The sequence below is a fragment of the Desmodus rotundus genome, chromosome 8 (assembly GCF_022682495.2).
Source record: "Desmodus rotundus isolate HL8 chromosome 8, HLdesRot8A.1, whole genome shotgun sequence".
Taxonomy (NCBI): Eukaryota; Metazoa; Chordata; class Mammalia; order Chiroptera; family Phyllostomidae; genus Desmodus; species Desmodus rotundus.
In genome coordinates this window covers 64,763,409-64,783,170 of record NC_071394.1, presented here as the reverse complement: position 1 = coordinate 64,783,170, position 19,762 = coordinate 64,763,409, and the positions used below count along the sequence as shown (strand labels likewise).

Below are 19,762 nucleotides of genomic sequence, written 5' to 3'. Positions count from 1 at the left end.
GCTCTGGTCCAAAGTTAACACTCTGTTTGACAAAGGGGAACTGATCCAGTGATCTACAGAGTTTCTCAGATTGTGTTTTTCTTGAAATTCCAAGTTTCATGAAGACCGGATTCTAATGAGCTCCAATTCTGTATTGCGTTTTACAAACTAAAATCACAATAGATACGCCTGTCTGTTGTTCTTTGTCAGAGTTGTCAGACTCCAGTCTGTACACTAGGGTTAATCTCATGTCACTAAACTTTCTGTATCTGGTTACAAAAGCTCCAGGCTGTGTATGTACAAAACAAACAAAAGCCAGGGAAGGACAAAAGTTAATTCATGAGACAGTGTCAGAGCTGTAGCAGAATAGGGAAACTATTATTTTCTTTTTAAATGGAAGGAAACACATACCATAGATTATTCTCATTGTCTGTGCTGTCACAAGGGTGGTTAGTGACAATCACAATTCATAATTCTTTCCTTTATTCCTACTGACAAACATCCATTCAGACCATTCAGGAGAAGAGTGGGGAAGATTTTGTTGAAACAATGGATTAAATATTCCTGCTTGATTTTGGAAAAGGTTCCACTTAAATTTTAATCATTTCTGAGTTGCCTTTTAATATTTAATATTAATATTAAATGGATAAATTAATAACATGAACACTTAAATTAATATTTTATTAAAGTTAGTTTTTGATAATATTAATATAATGATGATTAATCATATGAAAGGAGATTTAATATCACATTTCTAGGCAGGAGGTAAAAAGAGGCAATGGGCCCATCCTGATAAAATGATAAATTGTTTAAATTCCGTTCCTTGTTCTGTTAGTGTCCCGGGAACTGAATTCTGGTAACTGCTAAGGGTTTAGTTGTATGAAAGAGAATATCTCCTAAAAATCTTCAACATTCTGGTAAAAGACCAGTCTGCCTGCCTTAAAACGTACTTGACCTATTTACCTTTTCCATTTTACCACCGTTTTTCAAATTTATTTCTGATCCTAAGCCACTTCACTTCTGCAAATTTAATAAAAAATTAAGTCTTTACAAATCTATTCACTTATTTATATGGCACTTCCTGAATACCTACTCTGTGTGCCAGGACCGTGGCTAGGGGCTAGGGGTAGAGAAGACTAAGTCATTCTCTCTAACTTCAAGAACTCAACACTGACTGGCGTGGCTCAGTGGGTTGAGCCTCTTGTTGAAAACCATAGGTCACTGGTTAAATTTCCAGTCAGAGCACATGCCTGGGTTGCAGGCCAGCTCACTGGTTAAGGGCATGTGAGAGGCAACTGAACGATGTTTTCCTTTCTCCCTCCCTTTCCCACTCTCTAATAAATAAATAAATAAATAAATAAAATCTTAAAAAAAGAACAGAACTCAAATATTTTGCTAAAATTAGTAATGGAGATAACATAGTACTACCTGATATTCACTGAGCACTTACTATGTGCTGGGTAGTTTTCTAAGAACTCTATGTGGATAAACTCTTTTACTATATGACAGTGTCTTTTTTGAGATAGACACACATTTATTACTCTTTCACAGGTGCAGAGAGAATAAAGTGGCTTCCCCAAGGCCACAAGACAATATGGGGTAGAGATAGGATTCAAATGCAGGCAGCTAGATCAGAGCCCACGCTCTAAAACACTGCAGTAATGCTAGGAGGTGCCATGGGAACTGTGGGGAGTGACAAGTAGCATGTGAAGGGAGAGCAGTTCCCTGCTGCTCGTGCTCAGGGGTACTCCAGGAGACTGGTGGGAATCAGAAGATAGATGGACTGGTAGAGAGGCTGATCCAGTTGGTGGAACCTCATAAGGCTGGGCCTGGAGACACTCCTGAGGGAATTTGGATCTTATCTTACTCTTGATACTCAACTACATTTTGTGTTTTTGTTATATTGTTTGTTTCCATTGTTTGAGCAACAATTTCTGAACTGGTAAACGTAAAGTCACTTTTCTGGCTTCAGGTCTCAATTTCCTCGATATACTTTAAGGAGTATGGTTTAGATGACTGCTTGGATTTCTTCCAGTATTAAGATTTATTTCTGTCTGTCTTATCCCTTCAGCTCTTATTTCTGTGATTCTTTCTAAAGCTAATCTCTACCATGTTTATGTATCTCTGCCTCAGCTCAATATAGAAGCAAAGTCTGGTGAAACCTAGTAATTGTAGTTCAAAGGAGCAATGCTCCCTTTACTCCTTCAATGGAGGAGGTGATCATGATGTTAAGGAATGACCCAGCAAGATGACAATTACAAGTTAAGTGCACACATGCGTAAACCCAAATTATACACTAGTGAGGCCTGGTTCTCAGAAAGCACGATTACCTCAGTGTGTATAGATCCTTTGTTCTCAGCTCGCCTGATCAGTGAACTCTGATTTAGAGATGCAAGTTGGTCCTGTCTGTCATCTTTCAGTCACCTCACTATCACTTCTTGTTATGCCAAAATGATGTTGTCTTGCAACCCAGCCAGCTCTCTCCTTCCAGGTTGTTGATCTCCTCTGGGATCTTCCTCTCTTGGGGACCTTACTGCAGAATTCATGTTTGATTTGCCTTGCAGACCATTGTCTTTTCTCTCTTGTGGCAACCAATAAACTTTGCTTCCCATCTCTTCAAGTGTAGCTTCCTCTCTTCCATGTTTATTGGTAAAGTTGAAACTAATTTCTTTCCATTTACCAGAAGTTTCTTGAAAACTACTTCTTTGCAAAAACTTCTTGGTCATTTTTATTTTAAGATTTTGGTTCTATGTAGGAAAAGGAACCAGTGAGGCACATACTAAAGTGTGAAGTTTTCCTTCTTTCTTTCCCCATTTTCTCCCTCCTTTTTTATTCCCTCCCCACCTACAAAGGAGGGGAACCAGCTTAAAAGGCTAGTACAATCAATACAACATAACTCAATCAAATGACAGGAAAATTTGTGATTGGGGAAACCAAGTCAGAGGGGCAATAAGAGGAAAGTCAGGAAAGAGGTTGATTTCAAGACAAATAATGAGTCCTCTGTGCATGTTTGTAAGAGTCAAGACTCAGAGTTGGCTCTGACCAGGTTAGTGGCTGATGCTTTGCTGCAAACCTGACTCTGTATCCAAGAGAGAAACAGACACCAGGGGAAGGGCAACATTTCTTCCATGAACCCTCCTCAAAAAACATCCACTCTGCACTGCATACCATATCCTTATAGAAACCAGCTCACAGAGAAGACATTTAAGGTCTATGCTTTGGGGCTTCTATCATGACAAAGCCAATTTTGGTAAAGTAACTTTAGAGGCTACCCTGTGGTCCTGGGAGCTGCTCTGGGCTGAGCAGGTTGACCCAGGGGTATCAGAAGCTAGAGAGCAGCTGTGTGAATCCCGTGGTTCACTTTTCACAGTAGACCATGGAGCACAAGGTAGACTTTCATGGCCAAAGTCATTGGGATTTTCAACCTCTCTTTGGGGATTGAAAATGCTCATTAACAAGTAAGAGCTCTGAGAAGACCCACTTTTTCCCCCAAACCTGTTTCAACATAGAACATTATGTTGTCATTATGTCACTATGTCATTATGTTGTAGTTGCCCAATCATTCCTTGGGCCACTTTACTATGTTCAAGGAACAGATTAGTAGTTAAAATTAATTGGATTAATCAAACAAATGTTTGTTTATTTACAAACATTATTTACAAATGTTTATTTTATTTTCTTAAGTATATTACAAATTATACTAGCTTCTACATTGTTATACAAAAATAATGATGGAAATTTGGTGAAATTTAACTAAATCTTGCTAAAAACATCAATGACATTTTACTTTGGGTCAAATAAAAGCTCTTCCCTTTGGAATACAAGAAAATATTCATTTTGGAATTTAAAAAATGACTACTTCTAACATTAACCATATTTATTTACAATTTCTCAAATATACTAAACATCAATTTAAAAAAGACTTTCAAAAGCTGGTGGTTGACATTTGTTTGAGCAGAGGTTTTTTTTCTGTTTTAACTGAACTAGTTAACTTTATATATCATAGGGCTACACTGCAATTAAACTTGTAAGATAAACATTTCTTAGATATGCACCAAAATCTCTTATGTGAGCCCTGTGTGTTTAATCGCTGAGTAGAAAGAAACGAACAGTTAACAATATTCTATCTTTGGTACCTTTTTCAATGTAAAGAGATAGGAAATTAATGAAAGATATTTAAAGAAACACTGCCAAAGCCTTCTGGCTCTATTACTACATGTGCGAAATTCTCCCCAGCACTATTTTTTCCCCAAGCAGACAAACAAACACACATCAGTGAGTGAATTGTGCTTAAGTCACACGTTCTCTCCAATATATTTTCCAAGCAGCACCTTTGTAGGAATTAGTTCACTTCTGTTCTCAGTCCATTTTCGGCCCTCTCATTGTACAAACCTTCTATTTTGGTATCACTATTTATCTGGGGTATGATGCATATTTTAGCCTATCTTCATTTTTAGAACCCACATAACAATTATGTTCTCTTACTGAGAAAATTACTAGGTAGATAGAAGAAACCCCCTTTACCACATTAGGCTTTGTTGGTTAGGAGTTCTGCACACTGCACATTTTTTGAAAAGTTATAAATCTTCAGAAATCCCCTAGAGAAAGATATACTTCCTTTTAAAAGTTGGGAACAATATAAAATAACACGGTCAGACGGGGCCCTGTCCTGTGATTTTACAGGTGCAGACACTGAAGGTCAGGATGGAAAAGGGTTTTCTTATGATCACATATGAATTAGTGCAAAAATAAGAACATGGTCTGGAGGGTCTTTTTCCTAGACTAGTGCTTTCCCATGACAATGGGCTGATAACTCAGAGAAGTCTCTATAAATAAATCACATGTTTTTGTCTGTTGATCAAATAGGTTTTTAAAAGCATGAAGTCATAGAGTTTGTAGGTGCTTATTAAGTACCAACTACATTGGTAAATAACACGATAGCAATACACTAAGTCAGAATATCCCAGGATATGAAGTGTTCTGGGGTTTGAAGGGAGTTTACCCACACTCAGGTAACTTATTGAACTGAGAAAAAATACAACACATATTATTTATCTTGTTGACTGTCCTTGATCCTCTTGTTCTTTGCAGTTCAACCACTATGTATATGCTGGTGACACTGAGACACACATCTCTACCACAGACATCTGTCCTGAAGTCTATGGGATGTCTTCTCTCCTAAGTTCCCCAGCATGATGGAATTCGTGTTCATCATGTTGAGCCCTCAATCTTATCCTTGCCTGGAATTCCTATCTCAGAAATACCCTCACCAACCTATATAGCTTCCCAACCTGAAAATCTGGGTACCAAGCTGGATGCCTTCCTCTCCCCCAACCCTCACATCCAATCATTCACCACATCCTAGAGCTGTTACTTCCTTAATATCTCTTACATGGATGTCCAGACTGTGGCCCATGGGCCACGCATGGCCCAGGATAGCTATGAATGAGGCCCAACACAAAATCACAAATTTACTTAAAACCTTTATTGCTCATCAGTTTTCATGAGTGTTTGTGTATTTAATGTGTGGCCCAAGACAAATCTTTTTGCAGTGTGGCCCAAAGACACCAAAAGGTTGGAAATCCCTGCATTATCTTTCACAACCATGACCTCTCCATTTTCCCTGCACAGCTTTAGTTCAAGCTTTTGCCATTTATGCTGAATTGCAACAGCCTCTGAGTAAATTTCCTGAATTCCCTTTTTATTTTGATGTTTATTTTGATGTTTATTTTGCTTTTGGTGTCAAATTTAAAAAATTATTGCCATGACTGATGTCAAAGAGCTTACCGCCTACATTTTCTTCTAGGAGTTTTATGGTTTCATGTTCTATGTTTGTCTTTAATCCAATTTGAGTTGAGCTTTGTATATGGTATAAGATAGTGGTCCAGTTTCATTCCTTTGCATGTGGCTGTCCAGTTTTCCCATCACAATTGTTGAAGAGACTGTCCTTTTCCCATTGTATATTCTTGGCTCCTTTGATATAAATTAATTGACACTATTTTTCTTTTTAAAACTGAGGCAGGGTCAGGGTCACTGCAGGAATGAAGAGCAGTAGGTAAATGTGGCATGGGGAAGCAAAGACATTGTCCTCACTTCTCACTCCTAAGTTAAGTGAAAAGTAAAAGAATGAAATATAGATTCTTCTGAGAATAGGTCTCAGGTAAGGAATGGACACTGAGGAAGTTGAGGATGTAAGGCCATATAATCATAGTGTTATAGAAGCATAGCCAATGTGCTTGGAGGTAAGGAAGTAGTAGATTTTGGGTTCAAACAATCTGGAGACAACAGGTTGGTTTAACAATGGAGCTTTTTTATGAGTAATAGCTAGTGAAACCAGGAACAAGTGAAAGAGTGATTGATTCCCTTTGGGGGGGAGGGTCAGTGTTTGGCTTGGTGGCAATGCTATAGCTGTGGTATGGATCCAAGGCTCATTTTCCCAGTGGCCCTCCAGGGAGTTGTAGTGAGTGTGGTAGGGGGTGTTAAGGAAGCACTAAAATGGTCCTGCTTGGGCAGTTTAGTGAGTCACATGACCCCAGCTGAGGAGAGGAATGACATGGGCATGGCCAACTGTCTAGATTCCTTGGCCTTCTCATGAAGCATGTTGTGTGGACTTCTAAATGAAAGGGACTGGGGAAAATTCTCTTATGTTTTACAATGTCCTGTCTGTCCCTTTGCAGTTGCTGATGTAAATAATAAAAGAATGAGCAAATCATTCATTGATTCTAGAATCTTCCATTTCCAGAGAGAAGAGAGAAAACCCTTTTGAAACCTACCTAGCCCCTCTGGTTCTCAGAGGGCTAATCTGGGACTGTCAACATTTTTGATTTCCAGCACATCTTCAGATGAACTATTCACAGCAGAGCTTTTATGTATGCTTTGATCTTCAGTTGTCAGCCTCTAGCCCTGTGATTTTCAACAAGTGTGCCACAAGAATTTTTAAAATAGGCAATAACTGACTATTTAGTCAGGGGCACTGACCTATTTTTCCTTAAATTATCAAATAAAAAAAGACAACAACCAACACAATCATAGCTGTCCAGTATGAATGAATTAAAATTATACCTACTTTTTTGTTAGATCAGCAAAAAAAATATAATATGTTTTTTGTTGTGCTGCAGAATTTTAGCAATTAGGTTTTGTGTTCCATTAGATGAGAAAGGTTAAAAATTGCTGCTCTAGCCTAACATTTAGTAACTGCTATCTTCCAATGGTTAGGGCTTAACAAACTTTGTTTGCTAGATGATAACTATTACTGTGTTATTTGCCCAGCTTCATTTTATTCACCCATTTCCTTCACTATCAGCCTTGATATTTATAAATATTTATTTCCTTCACTGAGTTTCATGGGTCATGGATGATAAAACCTGGCATGGTGATTTACCTGGCACTGGGCTGTGTCTCCATAGAACCTCCAACAATCTCACTGCATATAAATTTACCTTACAAAGTTTCCTGATGCATGACCTGAGCAAAATCAAATGAACACTAGTATGCCAAGAGTCAGAGATTACCTTTGATATTTCTGTAAGCTCATTCCTTCTTCCTGCAAAATGGTCAGTTGCAGATTGCTTGCTGTTTTTTTGATAGTTATGGCGTGTAGAAATCTTGAAGGTGTGCCAGATTTTAGCCATTGGAATAAAAGTTAAAGTTAAGAAATGAAAGGTTGTGAATTTAGCTTTCCCACTCTCTGCATGCTGTGTTTACCCCGAGGGTGAAATGGTTCATCTTGATCAGATAGCAACCACAGTGATGTCTAGGCCCAAATCCTTCCTGACTTGTTTACTTAACATTCTTTCCTTGACCTCATCACAGAGAGGCCAGAGAGCTGCAATTCTTATCTGGAAACCATTACCAATGGTTTCTTGCTTCCTCCATTTACTCTAAGGTCTTTAAAGAAGGTGGACTATGTGAGGGTAGTCTAAACTGCCTCGTTCCTATTCTCAAGGTATAGCCCTGAGAAAGGGAAGGCCTAGAGAGTTCTTTTCATATACAAAGCCTTATTCCTGGTTCTTGATTGAGTTTAGAGCTTTTTTTTTCTTGTTAGAGTTTATTTAATTGTAACTTGTGCTTGTTTGATTTGTACATATTTGTTTTGTATATTTGTTGCAAAAATTATTCCTGTTTGTGTGGTCATTGAATCCCAGGTCCCATGTTCTGTTGTCTGTTTTAAATGTAAACAACAAATGGAATGATCTGTGTATGCCCAAGGGAAAATGAAGCCTAGGCCGTAGAACTGAGATTCCTGAACTAACTTGATCCCTCTGTATCCTGCAAAAATGCACCGCTCCTCTGAATCAGTCCTAGAGAAACACATGTGCTTCTTTTAGAGAAATTGACCCTGTTCACAAAAATTTAGAACCAGTTTTCCAGAACTGTCTACACAGCCACTTCCTTAGCCACCCAAGAAAATGTGGTTCATTTCCTGAGAGTCAGTGCCTTGATTTTATTAAAAACAAAACAAACAATATGTACCCCCCATGATCCACTTTATTTATAATAACTATTTCTCAATGAAGTTTGGATGTTTCCAAAATACCAAGTCCTCTCCCAAGGTCACTGTTGAAGATATTGGTGTATTGAATTAAAAAACAAAACAAAACTGAATCGGTGTCAAAGGGTGAGAGTCTGGGTTCTTAGAGGTAGGATGTTGACTCTGTGAATGTCACTCATTTCTCCAAGTCTCCACATCTTTATATGGATGTGGTGGATCCTGATCCTCCAGGTCCCTGCTGAGAACCTGTTAGGAGAGCCCACACACGTGTCTTGTTCTTACCAGGGCTGAATCACACCAAGTTGGAGCACTGGCCTCTGGATGAAAAGTGTTAGATAACTAAGATACCTCAGGCCTTGAAAACAAATGAGAATGTTTGAAAATGTTTTGATCATTGGCAGCTTCACTCAAGTAAATATTTGGCTTACCATGTTGCTGGAATTCAGTGAATATTTATCAAATGGATAAATTTACAGAACACTAGAACTTCAGGAGAAAAATCAATAGCCTGACTCATGGCCTGGTAGAATCTGTGAGAAAATGGATGAATTTTACTCACTGGTGAAATATGCATTTTGGCATGTTCAGGGAGGTATCTGACATAGCTCGACTCTCACTTCATACCTTAAGAAAGGTTTTACTTGAGGTCTGATGTTCCTTGAGACAGAAATTCTGATTAACAACCTCCTAAAGAAACCAAAAGACAGCTATTTCAATGATTGCTTTTCCTAGCCTGATCATTGACTCTGGGCTTCATTTGAGGATAAAAAGCTCTTTGTTTGATAATTGCCTTATTAATCACTTTATCAAGCACTCTGTGTGATGGATGCTGGGCATTTTCTAGATGAGACATTCTCTCAGCCGTTGAGATGCTCGCATTGGTATTTTGTAACCTTCCTGGATCCATAGTCTGTTGAGGGCAGACAATCACACCACTGCAGTGGGTACCTCCACACCAATGACCTCTGCAGGAATAGAAGTGTCTCACTGTTACACTGATGGAAACGGCCCTGCAGGCAAAACAGAAAATGAGTTACTTGGAAAATCGAGGCCAGGTCAGAGCAACCTCCTATAAAAGACTTATAGCCACCCTGGTCTAGGACAACAACACACTGCTACTGCTCAATTTAAAAAGAATATTAATAATAACAACAAATTTGTATAGTACTTTAGATATTATCTTTATCTCATATATAGAAACTGGGGTTCAGAGAGCCAAGTAAGCATAGTTGGGGGTGGCGGACACAGCCAGGGTGAAATTTTGGGTCTCCAAATTCCTAGCCCAGAACACATTCGAACATACCATGATATCCCTCTTTCGCCTGCTCCCTTTCTTCCCCTTTGTTTCTATATTAAAAATTCACAAACTTTAGGATATAGTAGAAAAGAAAGACCTGATCATTTCATTAGCCAAGGTTTTGCTCTCACATGAAGGAATAAACTAGATTTTAACCTTAATATGGCTTAACTGTCATTTTCATGGACATCAAGAAATAGTCATTGTCATTGACTGAACTATGACAACATCCAGAAATGCTTTATCTTTGTAAGCTTTCTTGATAATAACAACAAATCTCTTACATTTGCACGTGGTAAACATTTACTCTGTCAGAAAAGACCAGAGATTCATAGAGGACATTTCAGAAAATTGGTGTGATATATTTGCTCTAATTTTACTAATTAAGCATGATTAAGAATGAATTCACACAAAGATGTTTTTTGTCTCAGGATTTTTACTTAATTGGTGTTAAGTCTGTGGGACCCCACATGTGCCAGTACTTATCAATGAACAGATTTGATGTTGATGATGTGACCAGAGGTGTAGGCGTGTGACATCAGCACAGCCAGCTAAAGTGGGAGTCATCTCGTCCTGACTTTGCAAGGAGCTCTGAGCCATTTGGTTGGACCCTGGTGAAGCCTGTGCTTTGGGAGGATCCACACTGTCAGGGGTGCTTTAAACACAAGTTAGGTAGGTGCAGACATTTTCTTTCAATGAGTGGTTTTGATGCTGGAGGCCCCATGTACAAACCTAGCTCCCCCTCGTCAAGTATGTGCCTCAGTCTTCCTTTGCAGTACTCACCTCAGTCCTGATATGATATGAAGATAATAATGCCTATCTGGTGCAAAGCTGTCATTCAGCCTAAAGTTTTTAAATAAAATCTTTTAGAGCTTTAGAGAGAAAAACTATTGCATACTTACTGGTATCTGTTTTGTGGGAAAGAAAAACATGTAAGCATCCCAGGGATTTGTGCTAGTGAAGGTAGAAAAAGAATCCAAAGAAATGCACTTATACCTAATGAGTTCTCCAATGCAGGTTAAATGTGGTCCTGTCTTGCACACCCGGGACTTCTTCCCTCTGAGTTATACATTCCTGACAAGAAGAACCACACACCTGCGTACACAGGTATCACGTCCCAGCCTAAGTTCCCCAATGGCCTTGACCCTGGGAAACCTCCTGCAAAACTACTGAGAGGTTTTGCCTTGGGATTAAGCAGACTGCTGGAGACTTCTTCAGCTGGTTATTCAGGTTGATTGCTGTATATTTTAGTTATAATTCCAGTTTGGTCGCGGGAGGAGGTGAGGATAACTTTCACCTACTCCACTGCCATCTCAGATCCTAGAGACTTCTTCAGGAGGAGGAGTCGATCAGATCCACACCTTCAGCTTAATGACAAAGCCTCAGTCAGGAGGTCCTGAGGGGGTCAGCACAGCATGGGGTGTATCATTCAGTGCCACTCAGAGCCACTGGGTGTGGGATTTTAATGTTATTCGACCCATGTTCCTTGAGTTTAAATCTTGGTTTACTTGTTCACTGTCTGACTAGTTTTCTGTTGTAACCGATTACCTTAGTGCCTGAAAAAAACACCTACCTTCTAGCTTAGAGTTCTGTAGGTCAGGAGTCCAGCAGGGTGTGCCTGGGTTCTCTTCTCCCCTGTGCCTGACAGGGCCAAGGTTGTGATGTCAGGTGGATGTCTCTCATCTGGAGGTTGTGGGGAAGAATTCACTTCCAAGGTCATTCATGTTTTAGCAGAATCCTGTTTGTTGTGACTATATGTCTGCGGTTCCATTTTACAGTCAGCCCCCAGCTACTGCATCTTCTTAGTGCCTACCCATACTGTGTCACACACTCTTCTCATCGTTCAAAGCCAGCAGTAGCATGTCGAGTCCTTTTCATGCCTACAACCTCTTTGGTTGTAAATCTTAAAATCTGTTTTTAAAGAACTCACTGCATTGGATCAGATTTACCTAGGTAGATCTCTGAACCTTAAGGGAAATTGACTAGGGGCTTTAAGTCTACCTGCAAAATCCCTTGGTCAGCAGTGTTTATATTAGTGTTTGAGTAACCAGAGGATGGGATCTGGAGATTCCTCTTTGGAATTTGTTACCATATTATCTAACTGCTCTGCACCTCAGACTCCTCATCTGTAAATTGTGGTAATAATAGTGCCTACTTTATTAGGTTGTTATGAGGATTAAATGATGTCATATATGTAAAGTGCCTAGAACTATTCTGATGCATAGGAGGAGGATTGTGAAGGGTTTATTACTATTAGTTTTGAGGCCTAAGGCCTGTGACCTGGAAGACAGTGCTTAGTTAGCTCGATGGTGGTTTCTGAGCAAGTACAGAGCCCATGGAAGTGGTGTTGGTGACTGGCAGAGACAGACAGGCCTGGTCGGAGAGAGCAGGACTGTGGAGATACTAGGCAGGTGGAGGTACCCAACAGAATGGGCATGACCAGAAAAAGAAGGGAGAAAGGCTGGAGCCTCCTGGAGACTGGCAAGATGGCCCTGAGCACACTGCTGACATTGTCCATAGATACCCAGAGATGCTAGAGAGGACTTTTCAAGCTCAGCTGAAGCTCATGTGAAAATCCCTTGGGATCTTTTCAAAGCTAGCCTTTGCCTCACCCTAGACCAATTAAATTATAATTTCAGGCCTGTGCCTACATAGGCTTTAAAAGCACCCTGAGGATTTCCATGTACTGGGAAGATTTGAAACTAGAGGCTAGAGGGAGATAGGAAAACACTAAACACTCCTGAAACAGACCAATGAGTTGCCATCCCTGACAGGCACACTCTCTAAAGCTGAATAGAAAACAATCTATTCAGAAGGAAATTCTCCTTTTCTTTTGGGTAGAAAGCACCTGGGCTTCCTGTGGGACTGATGAAGGCCCAATTCTGGCCTGGCTGCAGCCCAGGTGGGATGCAGGAGCGGGGGGCTATATCCCAGGGCAGATGGACATGGAGCAATGGTGAGGACCCTGCAAAAGGAGCACTTTCCCCATGGGTCTCACACTCACCTACCAGCCAGCATGCTGCCCTGGTCCACCTGGGTGGTTTAGGGGATACAGGCTCCAATAGCAAATGTTGGGGAGCTGGAGCTGCTCCCAGTATGCTGGAGCCTTGACCTTCCCTGGGATGGCCCTGGTCTAAGGAAGTAAGGATTATATGTGGGGCCCAGTGTGCTGGTTTATTTCATCATCAGCCTTGTTTTGGCTGCCCTGAAAGCAGAGTTCTGGCCCTTGGGCCTGTCCTAGCTGCCTGAAGCAAAAAAGACAGCTGAAAGGGCTTACGTGTGAGTTGGCAATGAGGAAGCCAGCTTGGGGTCTCAACTTGTCCTTTGCACAGCAAAGGCAAACTACATAGTGGAGAGTTAACAATATATTAAAATGTGTTGTTGTGGGTTTTTTTGAAACATTTTTTTTAGATATTCTTTAAAATCTTTTTTTTAAATTTATTTTTATTGTTATTCAATTACAGTTGTATGCCTTTTCCCCCCCACCCTCCCCGCACCCCGGCAGAACCCACCTCCCTCCCCCACCCCCACCATCAACCCCGACTTTGTCCATGTGTCCTTTATAATAGTTCCTGCAATCCCCTCTTCCCACTGTCCCCACCTCACTCCCCCCTGGCCACTGCTAGACAGTTCCCCCCTCAATGTCTCTGGTGGTATTTTGTTTGCTTTTTTCTTTTGTTGATTATGTTCCAGTTAAAGGTGACATCATATGGTATTTGTCCCTCACTGCCTGGCTTATTTCACTTAGCATAACGCTCTCCAGTTTCATCCATGCTGTTGCAAAGGGTATAAGCTCCTTCTTTCTCTCTGCTGCGTAGAATTCCATTGTGTAAATATACCATAGTTTTTGGATCCACTCGTTTGCTGATGGGCACTTAGGTTGCTTCCAGTACTTGGCTATTGTAAATTGTGCTGCTATGAACATTGGGGTGCACAGGCTCTTTTGGATTGGTGTTTCAGGGTTCTTAGGGTATAATCCCAGCAGCAGAATTGCTAGGTCAAAGGGCAGTTCCATTTTTAGTTTTCTGAGGAAATTCCATACTGTTTTCCACAGTGGCCTCACCAGTCTGCATTCCCACCAACAATGTACGAGGGTTCCCTTTTCTCTGCATCCTCTCCAACATTTGTTTGTGGATTTGTTTATGCTGGCCACTCTGACTGGTGTGAGATGGTATCTCATTGTGGTTTTAATTTGCATCTCTCTGATGGCTAGTGATGCTGAGCATCTTTTCATATGTCTCTGGGCCCTCTGTATGTCTTCCTTGGAGAAGTGTCTGTTCAAGGCCTTTGCCCATTTTTTAATGGGGTGGTTTGTCTTCCTGGAGTGGGGTCGTGTGAGTTCTTTATATATTTTGGAGATCAGGCCCTTGTCTGAGGTATCATTGGCAAATATGTTTTCCCATACTGTTGGTTCTCTTTGTAATTTGGTGCTATTTTCTTTAGCCTTGCAGAAGCTTTTTATTTTGATGAGGTCCCATTTGTTTATTCTTTCCTTTATGTCCCTTGCTTTAGGGGACGTGTCTGTGAGGATGTTGCTACGTGGAATGTCTGAGATTTTCCTGCCAATATTTTCCTCGAGGACTTTTATGGTGTTAAAACTTATATTTAAGTCTTTTATCCATCTTGAGTTTATTTTTGTGTGTGGCATAAGTTGGTGATCAAGTTTCATTTTTTTGCACGTAGCTGTCCACATCTCCCAACACCATCTGTTGAAGAGGCTGTTTTTGCTCCATTTTATGCTCCTGCCTCCTTTGTCAAATATTAATTGACCGTAAAGACTTGAGTTTATTTCTGGGCTCTCTGTTCTGTTCCATTGGTCTATCTGCCTGTTTTGATGCCAGTACCAGGCTGTTTTGATTACAGTGGCCTTGTAATACAGTTTGATATCAGGAATTGTGATCCCTCCTGCTTTGTTCTTCTTCCTCAAAATTGCTGCAGCTATTCGGGGTTGTTTCTGGTTCCATATAAATTTCTGAAATGTTCATTCTATATCTGTGAAATATGTCATGGGTACTCTAAAAGGGATTACATTGAAAATTGGGTAGTATGGTCATTTTGATGATGTTAATTCTTCCAATCCATGAGCATGGTACATGCTTCCATTTGTTTGTGTCTTCCTTAATTTCTTTCTTCAATGTTGTGTAGTTTTCCGAGTACAGGTCTTTTACCTCCTTGGTTAGGTTTATTCCAAGGTACTTGATTTTTCTTGTTGCTCTATCAAATGGGATTTTTTTCCTGATTTCTGTTTCTGCAGTTTCTTTGTTGGTATAAAGGAATGCCTTTGATTTCTGAGTATGGACTTTGTATCCAGGTGTTTTGCCAAATTCATTTATTAGGTCGAATAGTTTTTTGGTGGAGTCTATAGGATTTTCCATGTACACTATCATGTCATCTGCACACAGTGACAGTTTCATTTCCTCCTTTGCAATTTGGATGCCTTTTATTGCTTTTTCTTGTCTGATTGCTGTGGCTAGGACTTCCAATAGTATTTTGAATAGGAGTAGTGAGAGAGGGCATCCTTGTCTTGTTCCTGATCTTAGTGGGAAAGCTCTAAGTTTTTGTCCATTGAGTATGATGTTGGCTGTAGGTCTCTCATATATGGCCGTTATTATGTTGAGGAATGCTCCCTCTATTCCCACTTTGCTGAGTGTTTTTTATCAGAAATGGGTGCTGTATCTTATCAAATGCTTTTTCTGCACTATTGATATGATCATGTGATTTTTATCTTTGCTGTTGTTGATGTGATGTATTATGTTTATTGATTTGCGAATATTGTACCATCCTTGCATCCCTGGGATGAATCCCACTTGGTCATGGTGGATGATCTTTTTAATGTATTATTGGATGCGGTTTGCCAATATTTTGTTGAGAATTTTAGCGACTATGTTCATCAGCGATATTGTCCTGAAGTTTTCTTTCTTCGTTGTGTCTTTATCTGGTTTTGGGATTAGGATGATGTTTGATTCATAAAAAGAGTTTGGGAGTCTTCCATCAGTTTGGATTTTTTCGAATAGTTTGGAGGATAGGGGTTAGCTCTTCCTTAAATGCTTTGTGGAATTCTCCTTTGAAACCATCTGGTCCAGGGCTTTTGTGTGTTGGCAGTTTTTTGATGACAGCTTCAATTTCCTCTGCTGTTATTGGTCTGTTCAGGTTTTCTGCTTCTTCTTCATTCAGTTTTGGAAGATTATATTTTTCTAGAAATGTGTCCATTTCACCTAGGTTTTCAAATTTCTTGGCATACAGTTCTTCATAGTAGTTTCTTACAATCCTTTGTATTTCTGTGGTATCAGTTGTAATCTCTCCTCTTTCATTTCTAATTGTGTTTATTTGGATCCTCTCTCTTTTCTCCTTGATGAGCCTACTTAAAGGCTTGTCGATTTTGTTTATCTTTTCAAAGAACCAGCTCCTGGATTCATTGATCCTTAGAATTGTGCTTTTAGTCTCTATGTCTTTTAGTTCTGCTCTGATCTTGGTTATTTCCTTCCTTCTGCTTGCTCTGGGCTGTCTTTGTTGTTTTTCCTCCAGTTCTTGTAGGCGTAGGGTTAGGTTGTTTGAACTGTTTCTGTCTTCGTAAGGTAGGCCTGTATTGCTATGAACTTCCCTCTCAGGACTGCCTTTGCTGTGTCCCATAGGTTTTGGGTTGTTGTGAGTTCATTTTCATTTGTTTACAGAACATTTTTGATTTCTTCCCTAATCTCGTTCTTGACCCATTCATTGTTTAATAGCATGCTATTCAGTCTCCATGATTTTGAGTGTTTTGGGCTTTGTCCTTTGAGGTTGGTTTCTAGTTTCAGTCCCTTGTGGTCAGAGAAAATGCTTGATATGATTTCAATTTTCTTGAATTTGTTGAGGCTTGCTTTGTGTCCTATCATGTGGTCTATCTTTGAGAAAGTTCCATGGACACTTGAAAAGAATGTGTAGTTTGCTTCTTTGGGATTAAAAGCTCTATATATATCAGTTAAGTACATTTCCTCTAGGGTATTGTTAGGTGACACAATATCCTTGTTGATATTTTGTCTGGAAGACCTGTCCATTTTTGACAGTGGGGATTTAAAGTCCCCTAGTATAATTTTGTTGCTGTCAATATCTTTCTTGAAGTCCTCCAAGATTTTCTTCATGTATTTGGATGCTCCTATGTTGGGTGCATATATATTTACAATGTTTATGTCTTCTTGGTGGATTCTTCCTTTGAGTATTATGATTGACCTTCTGGGTCTCTCTTTATGGCCCTTCTTTGGAAGTCTATTTTGTCTGATATCAGTATGCTACCCCTGCTTTTTTTTTCCTGTCCATTTGCTTGGAAAATGTTTTTCCAGCCCTTCACTTTCAGTCTGTATAAGTCTTTTTTCCTGAGGTGGGTCTCTTGTAGGCAGCATGTGTGGGTCATGTTTTCTTATCCATTCAGCTATTCTATGTCTTTTGTTTGGATCATTTAATCCATTTACATTTAAGGTTATTATCGATAGGAAGTTATTCATTGCCTTTAATCCTACCTGTGTTCCTCTCTCTTTCTCTTTTCCTTCCTTTCCTTAAAGCAGTCCCTTTAGCATCTCTTGCAGAGCTGGTTTGGTGGAAGTGTATTCTTTTAGACTTTTTTTGTCTGGGAAACTCTTTATTTGGCCTTCTATCTTGATGAGAGCCTTGCTGGGTAAAGTAATCTTGGTTGCAGGCCTCTGGTTCTCATTACTTGGAATATTTTTTGCCATTCTCTTCTAGCTTGGAGCGTTTCCATTGAGAAGTCAGTTGCTAACCTTATTGGGGCTCCCTTGTACGTTACTTCCTTTTTCTCCCTTGCTTCTTTTAAGATCCTCTCTTTGTCTTGGAATTTTGCCATTTTAATTATGATGTGTCTTGCAGTGGGCCTCTTTGGGTTCCTCTTGCTTGGGACTCTCTGTGTTTCCTGGATTTGGGTGACTTTTTCTCTCCTCAGATTAGGAAATTTTCCATCATTACTTTTTCAAACAGGTTTTCTATCCCTTGCTCTTCTTCTTCTCCTTCTGGTATTCCTAATATACGGATATTGTTACATTTCATGTTGTCCTGCATTTCCCTTAATCCCTCTTCATTCTTTCTGAGTCTCTTTTCCTTTTCTTGCTCTTTCTGGGTGTTTTTTTCTACTTTGTCCTCCAGCTTGCTGATTCGATCCTCTGCTTCATCAAGTCTGCTTTTGATTCCTTCTACTGTGTTGTTCAGTTCTGAAATTGTATTCTTCATTTCCTCTTGGCCCTTGTTGATAGTTTCTATTTCCTTTTTCATGTTGATGTCTTTTGCAGTAAGTTCATTGTAGTTTCCTGTAGTTGCTGGTATTTCTCTGTGAGCTCAGAGAGCTCAGTGAGCTTCCTGATAACCATTGCTTTGAACTCAGTATCTGATAGTTGACTTGCCTCTTTTTCAGTTAGCATTCTTTCTGAGGCTTCCTCCTTTCCTTTCATTTGGGAATTGTTTCTTTGTCCTCCCATTGTTTGTGAGACTCTTCTTGTTAGACTCTGCTTCTTAAATTGATCTATTCTGACTCCCTGGGTTTACGGTATGAACTTCTATGGTAGAATGCCAATGGGATTCAGTGGTGCTGTCTCCTTAATCTCCTGTGCTCACTGGTCTTGAGCTGACGTTTATGGGTTTAGCACGGTCTAACTTTAGTCTTTTCAGCAGTCCAGGTTTTGTTGTCTCACCGTCAGATCTTTCAATGTCCTCTATCTTTGGTCTCTGATCTTCATACATGCTGGAATACTGTTGGCTGTTCGCTCTGCTCCTCAGATCAGCTAGGTATTTCCCTAGCATTGAGGGGAAGTCGACTCTGTTCCCACCTATGTTGCCGCCATCTTCCTGAATCATATTCTTTAAAATCTTTTTAATAACCTATTTAGCTTGTTTGATAGTACTTAGGGTTTTTAAAAAATTACATTTATTCATTTACATTAAAACTTTTCTCCAAAACAATTTAGACTCCTGTTCCAGTTTTAAATTCCCACATCAAATTTAAATTTTTTTTTATATCTTGATAATTTGCACTTTAAAGCATTTAATAATCCCATCTTTATTTTTATAGCTTTCCAGTAAAAGTTTAATTTTTAAGCCTGCTCTTGGATGAGAATATTGTCATCAAGGTCACAGAAAGTGCTTTTAATCTTTATATTTTGAGCACTTTCCTGAAAACTATATTTCCTGGCAAATTATCCTGCCCTCTCACCTTGATTTTGGGTCCCTTCACCATCCCTGATATTGGTGGAAAAAGTTGAATGAACCCAGGACCTTGGGCATTTCCAGTCCTCCTCGCCAGGGACTCAAGGCTCAAGGCAATCATGTAATGCTTTTCCCATGTCTACATTGATTTTCTCACTGTGTCAGCTTGGCATGCCTTTCTGTTCTAGGGCTCAATGCAGATTAAAAAGCATATCAGTGAAGTGTCAAATGGGGAAGGAGATTATGGGCTGCAGGGACCACTCAGCACAGAACCCTGAGTGAGGGCAAGCCTTGCTGAGGGTGAAAAGACCATAGTGAAATATTGGGAAATACAAAGCAGAACTCTGCACAGCTGCTTTCTACACAAGGGATGGCAAATAGAAAACTGCTTCTGTTTCTTCTTTAAGGAGTGTCTCTATTACCTAAGGACTGATCAAAACAGTCACCAAACCCAGCAGACAGATACAAAATGCAGAGTGAGGCATAAACTCTTGTGTAGTCACAACTGTAAATCTACTTTTGCCCCACCCTGTAGATAAGTTATTCCAGCAGTGTATTCCTTTTTTATTATATATTTTTAATTGTGCCATTATATTTTCCCCCTTTTGCTTGTTTCTACCCAGCAATGCCCACTACCTCAGGCAATACCCCCACCATAGTTCATGACCATGGATCATGAAAATAAATTCTTTGGCTACTCCATTTCCTAAACTGTATTTTATATCCTAATGGCTATTCTGTAACTACCTATTTGTACTTAATCCCCTCACCTCTTCACTCATTCCCCCACACTATCCTCCCATTCTGGCCAC

The 19,762-nt window shown here is 39.8% G+C and overlaps 1 pseudogene; it reads right to left on the bottom strand.

Moving 5' to 3' along the window:
- LOC112320808 (sodium-dependent phosphate transport protein 2B pseudogene) overlaps positions 1-18,602 on the bottom strand; it is a 101,495-nt pseudogene extending 82,893 nt beyond the window's left edge.
- Positions 18,603-19,762: the final 1,160 nt, after the last annotated feature.